Source organism: Panulirus ornatus, chromosome 29 (genome assembly GCF_036320965.1).
Source record: "Panulirus ornatus isolate Po-2019 chromosome 29, ASM3632096v1, whole genome shotgun sequence".
Taxonomy (NCBI): domain Eukaryota; kingdom Metazoa; phylum Arthropoda; class Malacostraca; order Decapoda; family Palinuridae; genus Panulirus; species Panulirus ornatus.
In genome coordinates, this window is record NC_092252.1 from 15,207,616 (window position 1) to 15,224,371 (window position 16,756).

Sequence of the window (16,756 nt, forward strand, 5' to 3'; positions counted from 1 at the left end):
GGTCTTGTGCTATCAGTTCTTCCAATACCTTCCCGTGTAATGCATGCAAAGACCATCACCTCTTCTCCTACCAGCTGTACCCATGTAATCCCACGTAGTGCACTCAAACTATAAAGTCTACTGTTCTCTGGCCCTCCCTCCGTGCTCCCACTGTGGTCCCATCAACAAAGTCGAGGATCACTCGATCAGCGTTTGTGCATATCACTTGATTGTGTCATTAAGCTGGGGGGGGTAATGCCATAAGTTAACCGGACACTATCAACACCTCGCATCCAACATCCGGTGAAGTTATCTGGGCACCATGAGTGATGACCAGTGGAGGAGGGGGGGGTTAGGGTCAGTCCAGATAACATGCAGCACTGATAATGGCCCGTAACGATGTTACCACTGCAAAGAGTGCATGCAGAGTGCTGGACAAACACGATACAAGTGTTTAATAGGTTTATATATATAACATATGTCATGGGGAGGGGAGAGAGAGAGAGAGAGAGAGAGAGAGAGAGAGAGAGAGAGAGAGAGAGAGAGAGAGAGAGAGAGCAGATTAACAAAGACACTTTTCCCTTAAACATTAGAACGCAACAGAAAAAAACTACCACACACACACACACACACACACACACACACACACACACACACACACACACACACCTTCATCCCAAAGAGCCAGCCAAACACCACATACCTTCACCACCAGTGTCCCAGTACACCTACAGTCTTCCGTCCCTCTCAGTAACACTGGACAAATCTCCCAAAATACGTACAAGATACAGATGGACGAGGCAGCTGGGGAGGCAGTATATTGACGCGAGGCTCCTCCAACCTCTGCCAACAGCTCCAGCTGAACGTGGACACGAGACGGACAAAAGAACAAATCTAAAAACGATAAAGGTGTCAAGGTTCCCAAGAACCTCAAGACACATTCCTTTAGCTTTAAAAAAAAAACAATGACTAAGAAATGCCGCAGTTCTCAAAAACGGTACACGCGATCCTTTTAACTTTAAAGAACGACCACGGTTAGAAAAAATTGCAGTTTCTCACAAATTCTGTACACGCGACTCCTTCAATTTTGAGAAGAACGTCTGCACGAAGTCTTACAGGTTTCATCTAATGACCACTATACTGTTGTGGATCCTCCGTGTTGACCATCCCCACATTGCGCATCGCTGGATCAAAAGGTTCGAATCTCTTTAGGTGAAAGACAGGCGACTGATGTGAGATCTCTTGACTTAGAGAGTCGTGAAGGATACTGGTTACAAAGGGAGGCGACCGTCTCATCCCCCAGTGGAATATGGCCAACTGGTGCAGCTGGGGGGCTGGTTCCATCCAACTAAGATGAGTGGGACGGCAGCAGCCCCTGGCAGTGGTAGTGGCCAGGCTGGGCGATGAGTGGGACGGCAGCAGCCCCGGGCAGTGGTAGAGGCCAGGCTGGACGATGAGTGGGACGGCAGCAGCCCCGGGCAGTGGTAGAGGCCAGGCTGGACGATGAGAAACATTTATGACCCATGTGACGCCCCCCTGCCAGGCGCCGCACCATCGCTGAGAGTCTCACGACCTGGCCGTGTGAGGGACAGGAGGAAGAACACCAAGCCATATCCTCCCACGTCACTAACAAACTGGGACAGTTTACTTTCCTATTGTGACAGTCGTAACTCAAGGTAGTACACTACGTCACTGACAGATGACAGTCAGGACGGCATGACAGTCAGGTCAGTATGACAGTCAGGTCAATATGACAGTCAGGACAGCATGACAGCGGACTTCAGACACCCTGGCTCACACAGTACCTCTCCCCGTGCACACCTGATGATCCAGGCATCCTCTCACCCACACTCTCCATCACTCTCCCTCCCTCGACACTCCTCTCCCACCGTGCGGGTGGTCCTGGGAGGCACCAGGTGAACCTGCTCTCACCTTCCTCTCCCCACACACCCCCTCTCACCCACCCGCATCCCCTCACCTCTCCCTGCTTCCTTGCCCCTCACCTCTCCCTCTCACCCAGCAAGTTATGACAACAGCGTGGAGAGAAGAGAGAGAGAGAGAGAGAGAGAGAGAGAGAGAGAGAGAGAGAGAGAGAGAGAGAAACATCCCCTATTACCAGATGGACACACACACACACCATGTGCCTATCATGGAAGAGACTTTGACCACATTCCTCAAGGTTTTAAACCCGTCAACAGTAAACAGTTCCTTGGGAGATTCAACGGCAGAACAACCAGAGGTCATAGCAGGAATCTAAGCAATGAACGTGTTTTAAAAGATGTACTATATAAGTACTTTGAATGGTACATGGATGAACGGCATCAATTGAATGATGAACTGTGAACGTATCGACAGCAGATAAAAAGTTAAAAAAGTTCCATGATAGTAAACAAATGATCCAGAGATGGGGACCTACGAGTGTAAAACTCTCTCTCCATACAGTACACATATGTAATTACACACACACACACACACACACACACACACACACACACACACACACACACACTGACGTGTATACGTCAAAAAGGTGAGGCAAAGGTTACGGTCGGAGGGCATCACGTGTGTGGGAGGGATGGCTCCCTCCCTCCCTCCTTCCCTCCGTGTTGGCAGGTGCAGGCCCACTTAAAGAGGATCAAGCGGTACCAACAACGTGTTGGCAGGTGCGGCCGGACTTAAAGAGGAACAAGCGGTACCAAAATAAAGGATAGAATGAAAGGGGAGGAAGGGGCCGTGTGGTGACCACAGCAGCAGCAGGTGTCCCGGAGTGAAGCATGTCCGGCCTTGAACATACCTACTTGTGTGTGTCTGGAGAGAGAGAGAGAGAGAGAGAGAGAGAGAGAGAGAGAGAGAGAGAGAGAGAGAATTAATGAGAAAGTACACACGCGCGCGAGTGTATGTGTGTGTATGAGTGTGTGTGTGTGTATGAGTGTGTATGAGTGTGTGTGTGTGTGTGTGTGTGTGTGTGTGTGTGTGTGTGTGTGTGTGTGTGTGTGTGTGTAATGTACAGGGAAGGGGGTACTCCACTCGCGAGGGGCCTCTCTCCTGAACGTTACTTATCATACTACTTTTCAAAACGTCTGCCTCCTGCTGCTCACGCTGACTATCATGTAAGTTATTTCCATTCATCTACAACGCTTTATACTATACAAACAATCATCTTCAATGTATGTTTGTATAATATCATCTTGATCAAAGTGAAAGCAACTCACATTGCTGGAGAGAGGAAGGAAGTGGGGTAGGGGAGGGTGGGGGTAAATAACAAGGGAAGATGAACACAGGTGCAGAAAAAGATGTCTGGAGGAAGGCGACTTATAAAAGGCGTGCCAGATAGGGATGGCAGAATGCTTTTAGCAAAGGATCATTTTTGCCGGAGCGAGTGTAAACCAGATTCCTGGAGTCTGAAGACAAATATATGGGCGAAAGTTTTGGGATTTAGGAGGAGAGAGTGATGCGCTCGAGTTTTCATCTTAAATGTTGAGAAAGATTAGGATAATGTGCAGAGAAATGTTGTCTGGGGGGGTAAAGTTTCTGGGGTTTCATCATTATCACCTCCGTACCCACTTCCCCTCATTGAACACCGAGGGATACTTCTACTACATCACCGGCATGAAATGTTATGATAACGTGATATGTTATCCTGGTAAAGTCTCCGGTGTTATCTTAGCAAACTTTCAGTTGTTATCTAGTTAAATTTTCAGTTATCTTAGCAACGTTGCAGGTGTTATCTTGGCAAATTTCAGATGTTATCTTGGCAAATTTTCAAGTGTTGTCAAATTTTCAAGTGTTATCTTGTCAAAATTTCAGGTGTTATCTTGTCAAAATTTCAGGTGCTATCTTGTCAAAATTTCAGGTGTTATCTTGTCAAAATTTCAGGTGATATCTTGTCAAAATTTCAGGTGCTATCTTGTCAAAATTTCAGGTGCTATCTTGTCAAAATTTCAGGTGCTATCTTGTCAAAATTTCAGGTGCTATCTTGTCAAAATTTCAGGTGTTATCTTGTCAAAATTTCAGGTGTTATCTTGTCAAAATTTCAGGTGCTATCTTGTCAAAATTTCAGGTGTTATCTTGTCAAAATTTCAGGTGTTATCTTGTCAAAATTTCAGGTGCTATCTTGTCAAAATTTCAGGTGCTATCTTGTCAAATATTTGGGAATCATGTCAAACTTTCAGGTGTTATCTTGTCAAATTTTAGAGTGTTATCTTGTCAAAGTTTCAGGTGTTATCTTGTCAAATCTTCAGGTGTTATCTTGTCAAACTTTCAGGTGTTATCAAACTTTCAGGTGTTATCTTGCCAAACTTTCAGGTGTTATCTTCGGAAAGATTTAGGTGTTATCAGGGCAAAGTTTCAGACGTTATCTTGGCAGTGTTTCACGGGTCCTCGCATGGAACACACCTGGACGTTTCTACGACCACCTCCGACGACATACGAGGCTGGGAGGACACACCACGCCTATGCATCACCACTATGCATACTGAAGACCCTCGTGAATGAGATAATACGAGAGAAGAGAGTCTCAGTGGGCGAACAGACGGTGGCAGCTGCTGTCAGACAACGAGTTAATCATAATGGCGTGCAGATGTAGTGAAGACTGTTAGGGAAGCATGTTACCAGCTGAAAGGCGAGGAAATTACACCGCTGTACCATCTTGAACGTTCACTCAGATCAACGAAAGTCAAATCAAAGAAGCACACACACACGAGGAAGCTTCAAACACACACACACGAGGAAACTTAGAATTCAAAACCTTATTAAGAACAGGTGGAAACCGCTGAAGGTATGCTCAAGTGTCTTAAATGTGCAGAAAAATTGGTAAGAGTTGAGAAGGCTCGAGTGAAGGATTTCTTTCCTGTTCCATGACTTCGGTGGGAATGTGAAGCGCTGGTTGAGGGGGGGAGAGGGGTTTTTTTCAAACGAAACGCTAGCAGAAGAACGAATCAAAATAAATTGCGAAGAGATGAATGATTTATGATATTTCACAGAGACGTGCGGTAAGAGGTAAAGATCCGAGATGTGATTAGGTGATCAAAGAGACGAAAAGATGTGTGGGGAGATGGTAAAGCTACAGTAAACCAGGAAAGTAATATAATTTCTTGAGTATGGCAGTTCGACACGTTGGTCATGATAACAAGGCCCTTCAACATGTCAGAACGGTCCTTCAGAACTACCCTTCTCTATGATGGCCTGGCCTCTGACATGCATGGCCCTTATGCATCAGGCCATTACACTCAAAAAGTCATACCCCCGTGCTCAAGGATCGCCCCGTCGTGTTCATGGGTCATACCGTCGTGTTATGAGGTGAAGAAAAGTCGTGACACCATAGCTAAAGGAAAGAAGAGTTGAGGGACAGTGTCTGTCAACCACACACCTGACAGGGACAGCGCCTGTCAACCACACACCTGACAGGGACAGCGCCTGTCAACCACACACCTGACAGGGACAGCGCCTGTCAACCACACACCTGACAGGAACAGTATCTGTCAAAATTGTGGTTTGCTCAGGCACATAAGGCCGGGGTCAAATACTAATCCTAACCCTGAAACACAGTAACGACTGACAACGAAACGAGATACGAAACTACAAAAAAAGAAAAAGTCGTATGAAACTGGCAAGTTAAATGAGAGAGGATGGCAGACAGACTTACAAATGGCACAGCACCAGAGCCCCACACACACGCCACCAAACTCACCTACCAACCTTTAGCAACGCCACATCACCGGCCTCGGGTACAAACACTCCCTCACTCACTCACCTGCAAGAAAAATAAAAAAAAAATGTAAATAGAAAAATAGGTTTTTCAATGTGATTAAAGTTAGGCAACTATGTACTTTGCAAAGAACAAAATTGTATCTTTTTTTCACATTAGGAAGTGATTCTTCCACACGTAACGTGCACAGCGAGTGAGAACACTCACACAAACTCATACCAAAATGTGAGGCAGAACCAACTTGACGATGGTGAGTGGTGCTGGCTCCTCTCGAACCCCGCAGCTTGGTCTGGGATCAAAGCTCTACCCCCCACACACACACTAACTCCTCCGCCGTGTCAATCATTCTAGTCATTTCACATCACAACACACACACACACACACACTCAAAATGCGGTCCATCTATTCAAAGACACCCATCCACCGACCTATGCCAGCAATGGTACACTGAAGAACGAGTCTGGTATTAGAATTTTTTTTTTTCTACCATCACTTCCGTTTTCTTTCACTACTCCTGAGGGTTTATGAAATCCCGTCTACCATCTTCTTCGTAAAAGCTTAAATTTGTTTCAAGAGTTACTGATAATGTGACACCATCTACCACGTCAACAGCTAAGGTCATTTGGGGATACACCGCTCTCTCGTGCTGGCGCAAGGTAAGGTCATCCTACGACCTTTCACTGTCATGTGACAGAATGGCGTTGCTTCTGTCCTATACTTTGGGATGGTTTCTAATTTCTTCGTCCCCTCGGCCTCCACGCCACGAAATTTCACCCATGAGAGAGCGAGGTAGTATTATCATCACAGTACGTATCCTTACTGGGCGTTGAAACCTCAGCGTCCATGCAGTCGTAACTTTACGTCAAGACTACGTACACACATCGTACGGGAGGTAATGCCCTGCAATGTAAACGTATGTATGGCTCCTCGATGGTGGCAGGTATCAAAAAATAAAAAAAAAGTTTCACAACCTTGCTGAGGATCTGTGGTACTGAACAGAAAAAAAAAAATGTTCTAACAAAGGATTTCCTCTTAATTTTCTCTTCGTTCTGCTTGCCACAGAGACAGTCTGCGTTATGCTCAGGAAGCGGAAGCGTTCAATGCCTCTCTCTCTCTCTCTCTCTCTCTCTCTCTCTCTCTCTCTCTCTCTCTCTCTCTCTCTCTCTCTGTTTTAGTCACTGCAAAAAAATCTTCATATCCATTTGGCTGTGCGGCCCCGGGTTATTTACCAGCTCGTGTCCTTCAAACTGGGGGTCTGTATGAGCGTGGTGCTCCCTCCCTCCCTGTGTGCTGGTCGGTGCAAGTTGACCCACAATGGTTCGGCGGTACTATCCTTGGCCTATGACACCCAAAGGTCGCACCGTCGTGTCCAAGGATCGCAGTAAAGGTCTCAAAGGTCGTACCGTCGTGCTTACGGGCCATAAGGTCAAGCTTAAGGGCCGTACCGTCAAGCTCAAGGGCCGTACCGTTACCCTCGATGGTACCGTGGTGCTCTAGGGTCGTTCCGTCGTGCTGAAGGGCCTTAAGGGCTGACTGTGTGGTTCCAGAAAAACACCTGCGACATTACGTGCATGATACAGACCTGCCCGGGGCCCGCCCGCCCGCCCGCTCAGCCACCATTACTGACATATTCCCTCATGCTTTGGCCTTCAGGAGTAACCTACCCACTCTTTGTCTCTTAATTCTCTCTCATTTATCTCCTTGTCTGCGCCTCCTTCCGTGGTTTCAAAATCCTCCCCTATACGTGTCTGGAGACTTCCTGATGTTTAGCTTTAACATCATCATCTGCTAAACGTAAGCTTGGTCTGTTCTGCTATCATTTCTCTCGACGTATTTTCTCTCCATTGTCTCACACACACCACTTTCTTCCGATGGCATTACCTTCTTGTAGTTAACTATTTGTACTGAACGGAGAGGGAGTTTTACACTCGTAGGGCCCCATCCCGTGTGTGTGTGTGTGTGTGTGTGTGTGTGTGTGTGTGTGTGTGTGTGTGTGCACAAGTTCCATCATCTAAACACCCCTCCCCACCCCCAGCGAGGCAGCACCTTCGCCACAGTGGTAGGACTAATGACGTGAGGGGGGGAAGCAAGGCGTCCCTGAGATTCCTGTGGCACTTCAAGCGTCCTCCACTTTCTTTGTTCTCTCTTAGATTGGAGGGAAATGCTCCCCCCCACCCTCTCCTCCCACTCCACCCTTCCTTAGTACCGCCCGGGGTCCATAACCACTACACAACCCTCCCTCCTTCCCTTCCCCCACCTCGACAACACCAATGCGGTAAGTGACTGTTCAAGGAAGCAGGAGAGCGAGCCTAACACTTTCCAGCCCACGGAACAATTTCTTGCCGTGACGACTGAGATATCCCAGCGTTAGAGGCACCAGTCAGTCCTCCAGCAGGAGGGTGTGGCGGGAGTGTCTCCAACACAAGGTGGCGGTGAACACCATACCTGGTGCACCAGTGAGGCCAGGTACAGAGGAACTCCGTCGGGTACCTGCAACATGGCAGACTTGGACCGCCTCCCTCAGGTACCTCCAACATGGCAGACTTGGACGGCCTCCCTCAGGTGCCGCCAATATGACACATCTGGACCGCTTCAGGCGCTAGTATCCACCATCAATTTCCATTCCCATGGACGCCCATCTTTACGCCCTGACAACCAGAGACGACATTCCAACATCTCTGTATAAGCAATGATCAGTTTAGCATAAAACGCTCCGTTCAACACCACTTTCCAGAATATACAGCTGTCCAGCACTATTGCTGGAAACTTTATATATATATATATATATATATATATATATATATATATATATATATATATATATATATATATATATATATATTTATATATACGTGCTCGCTTTTCCCGCCTTCCACAGGTATGGACGTCAACCATCAAGGAAATATCCTTGCGTGGCTCCTTCTCTTCTCTTTTCTAGAATGTGATAATACAGTAATGGAAGATTTCCCAGCCTCCACCCGACCTGTTAGTCGCCTTCTACAACACTGGAGCTGGGTCGCATTCTTTCTCCCTTAGCATTTACATGTGAGTAAGAACAATTTCACTTTAAAGGCTAATTCTGATGTCTGATTCTCCTTTTTTTTCTTAAGACGTGAGTAGTATTTGTTGTTCACAAGCGGGAAGTTTGTGATCAAGAAATATCAAAGAAAAAATATTTTTTTTTTCATACATATTCGCCATTTCCCGCGTTAGCAAGGGGGCGTTAAGAAGAGGGCTGAGCCTCAGAGGGAATATCCTCACTTGGCCCCCTTCTCTGTTCCCTCTTTTGGATAATAATAAAAATGGGGCATGGAAGGATTTCCACCCCCCCCCCCCCCCCCGCTTCCTCTCTCTCTCTCTCTCTCTCTCTCTCTCTCCCCGCTTCCTCCCCTTTAAGTCGCCTTCGACACACAGGGATTACGAGGCAAGTATTGTTTCTCCTATGAATACATACAAAGAACTAGCCTCTCTCTCTCTCTCTCTCTCTCTCTCTCTCTCTCTCTCTCTCTCTCTCTCTCTCTCTCTCTCTCTCGAAGGACCTAGAAGTATTTGACACTATCACAAGATCAAAGAAACTCGTTACATAAGACACTCATGGATGAGGCTATCTCCCACCGTAATCAACCATTTCAAATACCCTCAAGAGACGAGGTCCACACCTCCAACCTCCCGCCCTGACGTCACCCGCCAGCTCTCAACATGCAAGCCTTAACAGCCTGCCAAACCACACAACCTTATTCTACCCCCACGACATGTGTCCCATCCTCATCTCAGATGAACACAAGACAAACGACAATCAAGTCCTGTTTGAACGCGGTCAGTTATGCCAGCCACCGACCGACCCGGGAAAACGATCTTAAGTCTCCCAATGTTTACGTTTGATTCGCGACCATCTCGCGGCACCGACTTAGGATTAAATCCGCCTTCCACAGTGCCCGGAGAGATGGGCGATTCTTCAGTGGCACGAGTGTGTTAAGAGTGCTGAAAAACCCGCTGATCAAGAGGCATGGAGGGCCCTGCAGTAGCCACGCGACCTTCCACGTCTCTCTTAAAATCGAAATTAAAGTTGCACGGTCGAAACTTCGTCACGCAACAAGTCTGCCCAGTTCTCTGTACACGTAATTAACATCAATAAAAACTAAAGCTGCGTCCGTATCAAATGCGTTATATGCATTACTTATAATGCAAATATATAATGCGCAAAATACTTAAAAAATGGGAAGTACACTAAACATCAGAATTTGTATCATGCGTAATGTTTATGCTTAACAAGCATATCTTATCAAATTTCACAGACAGACATATATATACTCGATAAGACTGCGTAATACAGACCCTATAATCTGTTCAGGACGGCAATACGACCCGTGGGCACGACGGTACGACCCCAGGGTATGAAAGCCTGGCCTTAAACTGGGCCCAATAAGGGACCAAGTGCCGGACCATCGTGCCCGAAGGTTGGGACATTGTGCTTCAAGGTCGTGTCGCCGTGCTCAGGCAGGGAGAGGAGGGAGGTAACAAAGTGCACTTGAAGGCTGCAGGGCCTGACGGGTGGACGCCTTTGTTCCAACAGAGGCATTAAAGTAGCGTGCTGCTCACGCGGCCTGCGACGTACATACATACATACACACACACCTGCTGCTGCTGCTCCCCGCCCTGCTGCTGCTGCTTGTTTACCTACTGTCTCCTCCCTCATAACGGATTCCCGCCTCACCGTCTGCTTTCTTTGCTGAGGTAAGTAATGAGGTTCGCTTCCTCTCATCATATAGGCAGGTGTTGATACAATTTATAAGTTTTTTTTATCGCATGGATAACTTAATTGCCTTTCCCAGTTTAGCGGGGCGGTGTCAGGTGTCCAGGAACAATGGCATCATTTGCACACGTACGGTGTGTCTAGCCATCATGGATAACCTACCGAAATCCGAGTTAAATGTTAATATTTCTTCGTTACAAAGGTAGGTGTAAATGTTTCCTGCGTTACAAAGGTAGGTGTAAATGTTTCCTGCGTTACAAAGGTAGGTGTAAATGTTTCCTGTGTTACAAAGGTAGGCGTAAATGTTTCCTGTGTTACAAAGGTAGGTGTAAATGTTTCCTGTGTTATAAAGGTAGGTGTAAATGTTTTCCCTTGATACAGTGGTTTGTGTTAACGTTTCCCTCCATACAGAGGTTAGTATTAACGTTTCCCCTTGATACAGAGGTAGGTGTTAACGTTTCCCCTTAATACAGAGATTAGTATTAACGTTTCCCTTTAATACAGAGGTGGGTGTTAACGTTTCCATTCAATACAGGGGTAGGTGTGAACGTTTCTTCTCCATACAGAGGTTAGTATTAACGTTTTCCCTTGATACATTGGTTTGTGTTTACGTTTCCCCTCAATATAGAGGTAGGCGTGAACGTTTCCTTTGATACAGAGGCTGGCATAAACGTTTTTCCTTGCTATAAAACTAGGTGTTAACGTTTCCCCTCGCTACACGGGCGGGAGTTAACGTTTATGTGTAAAAAAAAAAAAAAAAAACGCATATTTATACCTACATTAACTCTAAAGTTAGGTATTAACTTTTCTCATTATAACCACCGGTGCTTACCTGTCCCATATAGATAGAACTTTCTTCTCACTATAGGAAAAAAACTATTTACTTTTTGTCAACAACATTAGTTCACTATACTAGTATTGACATCCCTTACGTTCAAATTCACTAGGTTTTATTCAGAAGTCAAATAAGTCATCAATACTTTGCCGGCAGTTATCTTCACTACCAGCAATGTACAGTTAGCTGTAGATCTGGTCTTGTGGACAGTCTATAATGTTTAGGGGGAAGTACTAATACCCTACTCGAACCTGGGGTTAAGACATGGCTGGGTTGCTCATACGAATGGACGGCTTTGTTTGTACCAGGTCAGCGGCTGGGGAAGCTTCCTATTGCAGCTGTTGTCTGAGCAACGTCCAAACACCTCTGGGCCGTGTGCGCCATCATTATCACAACACTCTAAAGCCTCCGCCTTCCTCCGATTATCACCAGCGTCCACAAAACCTCAGCCATTATCATTTCCACCTCATCTGACACACGCACTTTCTTCACTCGACCGTTCTCCAGCATCTACGTATAGAATATGCTTCACACACAGAGGGCGTGGAGGTACATGTCGCAGGTATGACCTCCAGGTTCTCCGCAGAGCTTGGGTTTAGGGGGTGATGGGAGCCACACGAGGGAACAGGTCAGGTCAAAGGCTACGCCATCATCACCGAAAAGGGTTCGGCCGTCGTGTTCAAGGTTCCCACGACCGAATTTAAGGGTTCGAACGGCCATGTTCATGGGATCGTCCGTCGTGCTCATGGGTTCGCCAAGGTCGTATTCATGGGATCGTACCGTCCCTCTGTAGAGGATGGCAGATGATGCAGCGGTGCAGGAGGGTGGGCGTGACCAGACCAGAGGATGGACCTAGCCAGGCATCACTAACACCTGCAGATGACAGATAACCTGGTGGCCCACCACGGCCATCCGGTCTAGCCGTGGTCTACCACCCTTAAGAATCCGGTCAAAGGCCACGACTTCATAACCAGGGCTTGCACTGTCGTACTGAAGGGTCGCTCAGGCGGGATCACATCTCGGTACCGTCGTGCTCAGGAGTCGTACCATCGTGCTCAGGGGTCGCTCCGTCGCGTCAAAGGGGTCACTCCGCTGTGCTCAAGGGTCGTAACGACGTGCTCACCTGCTCCTACCGTCGTGCTCACCTGCTCCTCCCGTCGTGCTCACCTGCTCCTCCCGTGATGCTCAAAAGATGAAGCAAGACAAAATTTACACGGATGGTGGAGCCTCCAGTTGCCGTGTCCCGCTGTACCACCCCCGCCAAACCTGTGTGTGCTCCCAGCAGAGTATCTCCACAACCTCATCTTCCTTGTGTAAGGTAGGGGTAGCCTGCCAGCCAGCCAACAGTACATGCAATCACGACAATACCCTGTGGTGCTGGGATGGCGGTAAGGGAGGGCCATGATCTGACACGAGGACCCAACATCCTCTACTCTCACCCATCCTGCAAAATCATGCAATGCTGAAGCTGCAGGCGTTACATGTACAGCCAATAGAAGGACTTTTCTATTCTACATTTGTAATCAATAACAACAAGCCAATAGTCGCTTGGATAGTGTTATCTACGTTTCTATTCACTAAGGTCGACGTTGCACAGTCTACAATTTCTGGGTCGGTTGATCGGTTGCCGAAATTGCTCCGTAAACAGCGGTCAGGATTTTCTTCCATAAGTCTCTCACTTTATGGCTGGATAAGGTACAGTTAGGTTTGGATATGGCGAGGAGGAGTTAGCTTTTCTTAGGCTACTGAAAAACATCCTGACCACACAATTCGTCCTCTTTGCCAACTGACGCCGCGCTAAACAAATGCATCATCATCCAGTGCGTACAGACGAAGGAACTCCCAATTCGTCACAAATGAAAAATATCCCTGGATCGATTTTATCGAAGACCTACATTAATGACATAAGGTTAAAACCAACTAGTGTTCATGCTTAATAGAAAAACACAAGAAAATGGCAGAAACTACAACATAGCGAAGACACAAGTTACAGACGTACGTATCCAAGACCGGGACAACATCACAAATACTGAGAGAGGCTCCAGTCATCCATCCATTTACACACTAACACACACACACCTAGTCTACCAGGGGGTACATAAATAAGGCACCATCACTACATATCCATCAAACCATCAGCACATCTATTCGTACTACAACTATCTACTGCTTCTCTGCTGTATACCTTACTTCTCTCTCTCTCTCCCTCTCCTAACGACCATCCAATCGAGAGAGAGAGAGAGAGAGAGAGAGAGAGAGAGAGAGAGAGAGAGAGAGAGAATACGTGGTAATGACCAATACCACCCAGTGGGAGGCCATCATAAAGTATGGAGGAAGTAAGCAGTGGTGGTGCAGCCGGCGCCTGGGTGTTGTCAGTCATGGGTTGGCTGTGACGGTGTGGCAGACGGGCGACCGTGGATGACCTTCTGCTTGACATCCCTCACCCCACCTTCACCACCCCCGCCGTTTCTCCCGTGGCCAGAAAATGTCACCCACGCCACTGACACCGCTCTCACCTCCCACCACCACAAGTCAGGCAGGAGGGACGGAGGGCCACAATGGCCTCATCATCAGGTGTGGCAGGGCAGTGGACCACACCACCACAAGTCAGGCAGGAGGGACGGAGGGCCACAATGGCCCCATCATCATGTGTGGCAGGGCAGTGGACCACCACCACCATAAGTCAGGCAGGAGGGACAGAGGGCCACAATGGCCTCATCATCAGGTGTGGCAGGGCAGTGGACCACCACCACCACCACCACAAGTCAGGCAGGAGGGACGGAGGGCCACAATGGCCTCATCATCAGGTGTGAGAGTGGAGTGCGTGAAGGGTTCTCTCCCAGACCCTCGAGAGAGCCGGGGGTCCAGGCAGCCAGACCTGACACTTACCTCCTCACCAGTTAAGGGTCAGGGTCCCCCCCCAAGCCTACTCTCCGCCATTTTAGTTCTGGTCGGGTTATGCTCCCGCACAGAGAACAATAGGCGGGGCAACACTCGGCCTCACGCTGACACCACCGGCTAATTACCACCCGGACGGGGCAGGCAGGCCGGCCGGCTAGCCACCATCGCCTGCTGACGGCCAGCCATGATCAGCTGATGCCGGCTAGCCACGACCAGCTGGTGCCGGCTGGCCATAATCAGCTGGTGCTCGGCCATCCTGGACACGCCCTCTTAACCTACGTTATGTCCCTAATTAACTGTGTACTAACCATAAACATACGCTGTAAAAAAAATATATATATATATATATATATATATATATATATATACAAAATCTTGAAAATAAATATATATTCATTATATATATATATATATATATATATATATATATATATATATATATATATATATATATATATATATATACCATTAAACAGAAGTGACACTGATTTTAACTGCTGCTTCAGCCATATATGAATCCGTTTCATGGACTACACGATATATAACGCCATTTGAAGTAAAAGTAAGATTATAAAGATATCTCATGCAGCATTATCATGGTATACAGAACCATTCCATGCAATATTATGATATATATATAAAAGCACTTACTGCTACATTACGATACAAGTAGCCATCTGAATAAGAATATATATGTCCACATTAAGTGCAACACAAGCGGGTGTATCAGGTAACAACAAACGCCGTCCCTCGGGCGGGCATGTGCACCTAATTCTCCCTTTAAACGAATTATCCGCAGCTCCCGACCTGACTGCCAAGGATCGTAAAGGCATTACGGTGATCCTGACGGTATTGAGGCCAAAGGATCCTTGAGGCAACAGGGTAATCCTGCGGCCCAGGAACCTGTCTGTGAAGCACCGCCGGGGGTTTTAACCTCTCAGTGGTGAGAGCTGTGAGCAGCAGCAGCAGCAGCAACGGTTGCTTAACCTCTCGACCAAGACTTCGACTCCCTAGCAAGATCGGACTATGGAAGGCCTGGCCTTTGACCAGAACCTTATGGGTCGGGAAGGGTTTGGGGGAGTCGTACCGTTGTGTTCACGTGATGTCGTCCTTAAGCAGTTCAGTTTTCTTCACTTGGCCGTACCGCCGTGCCTGCTCCTGGGATCGTGCCGTCGTGCTGGAAAGGCCAAGTCTGACACACGTGTGTGGCAGGAAATTAGATTGTGGAACGTGTAATGTGACGGGAGGTTGACGCTCCTGAGGCCTCCACCTCCCACAGCCTCTTGTGGTGCACCCTGAACCAACTCCTGAACTGTCCGGCTGGTGTGGGGTGTCGGCTGGGTGGGTGGGTGGCTCCCTGGTGTGGAGTGCTGGGTGGGTGGTTCCCTGGTGTGGACTGCTGGGTGGGTGGCTCCCTGGGATGGACTGCTGGGTGGGTGGTTCCCTGGGGTGGACTACTGGGTGGGTGGTTCCCTGGTGTGGACTGCTGGGTGGGTGGTTCCCTGGGGTGGACTGCTGGGTGGGTGGTTCCCTGGTGTGGAGTGCTGGGTGGGTGGTTCCCTGGTGTGGACTACTGGGTGGGTGGTTCCCTGGTGTGGACTACTGGGTGGGTGGTTCCCTGGTGTGGACTACTGGGTGGGTGGTTCTCTGGGATGGAGTGCTGGGTGGGTGGCTCCCTGACCTGAACCCTAAAGGTTAGATCAGATGTCACAGTGTCTTACCCAGGCAAGGATCGTACCTTCATGTTCCAAGGTTCGGGCGACCGTTTCAGGGGTAGCAGTACATGCTCAAGGGTCGTACAGTCATCCCAGAGGATTATTCATCATGAACAAGGGTCATAACCTCATATTCAAGGGTCATAACGTCATACTCAGGGGTTATAACTAATGTTAAGGGTCATAACCTCATATTCAAGGGTCATAACGTCATACTCAGGGGTTACAACGTTATGTTCAAAGGTCATAACCTCATATTCAAGGGTCATAACGTCATACTCAGGGGTTATAACTAATGTTAAGGGTCATAACCTCATATTCAAGGGTCATAACGTCATACTCAGGGGTTATAACGTAATGTTCAAAGGTCATAACTTCATATTCAAGGGTCATAACGTTATGTTCTAGGGTCATACCCTCATATTCAAGGGTCATAACGTTATCTTCAAGGGTCATACCCTCATGTTCAAGAGTGGGGGGGTGTGTTAAAAGTCTCCACCAAGCATACGTCATCCCCCCTCCCACCTTGCAGTGCTCAACACACAGCTTGGGGTAATAGCGCTGCGGAATCCCCGTATTCAATTCCGCCATTAGGAACTACATTTGGCGATTTATTCCCGCCCTCGCCACTAAATCTCCCAGCTGGGAGCTTAACATACGTACGTGTTGGTGAGGAGGTATATTTGCACAACGGGGCATTTCGCTGTTCCTCCCTCGGGTAATCGTTTAAATTAAATGCTAAATATGGATTAAAGAACTGCTTATGTACTGTATAAGTCGAGGGTATATAGTAACAATAACACACAGAGGCCACGGTGGCTTTGTGGTTAAGTGTTACTGACAATTGGACATTACAGGACCGTATG

At 47.7% G+C, this 16,756-nt stretch overlaps 1 protein-coding gene across 1 annotated transcript in view; it reads right to left on the reverse strand.

The window, feature by feature from the left end:
• The window catches only part of LOC139758138 (CD63 antigen-like), a 173,013-nt gene that overhangs the window by 109,181 nt on the left and 47,076 nt on the right, over nt 1–16,756 (reverse strand). The window lies entirely within an intron of this gene.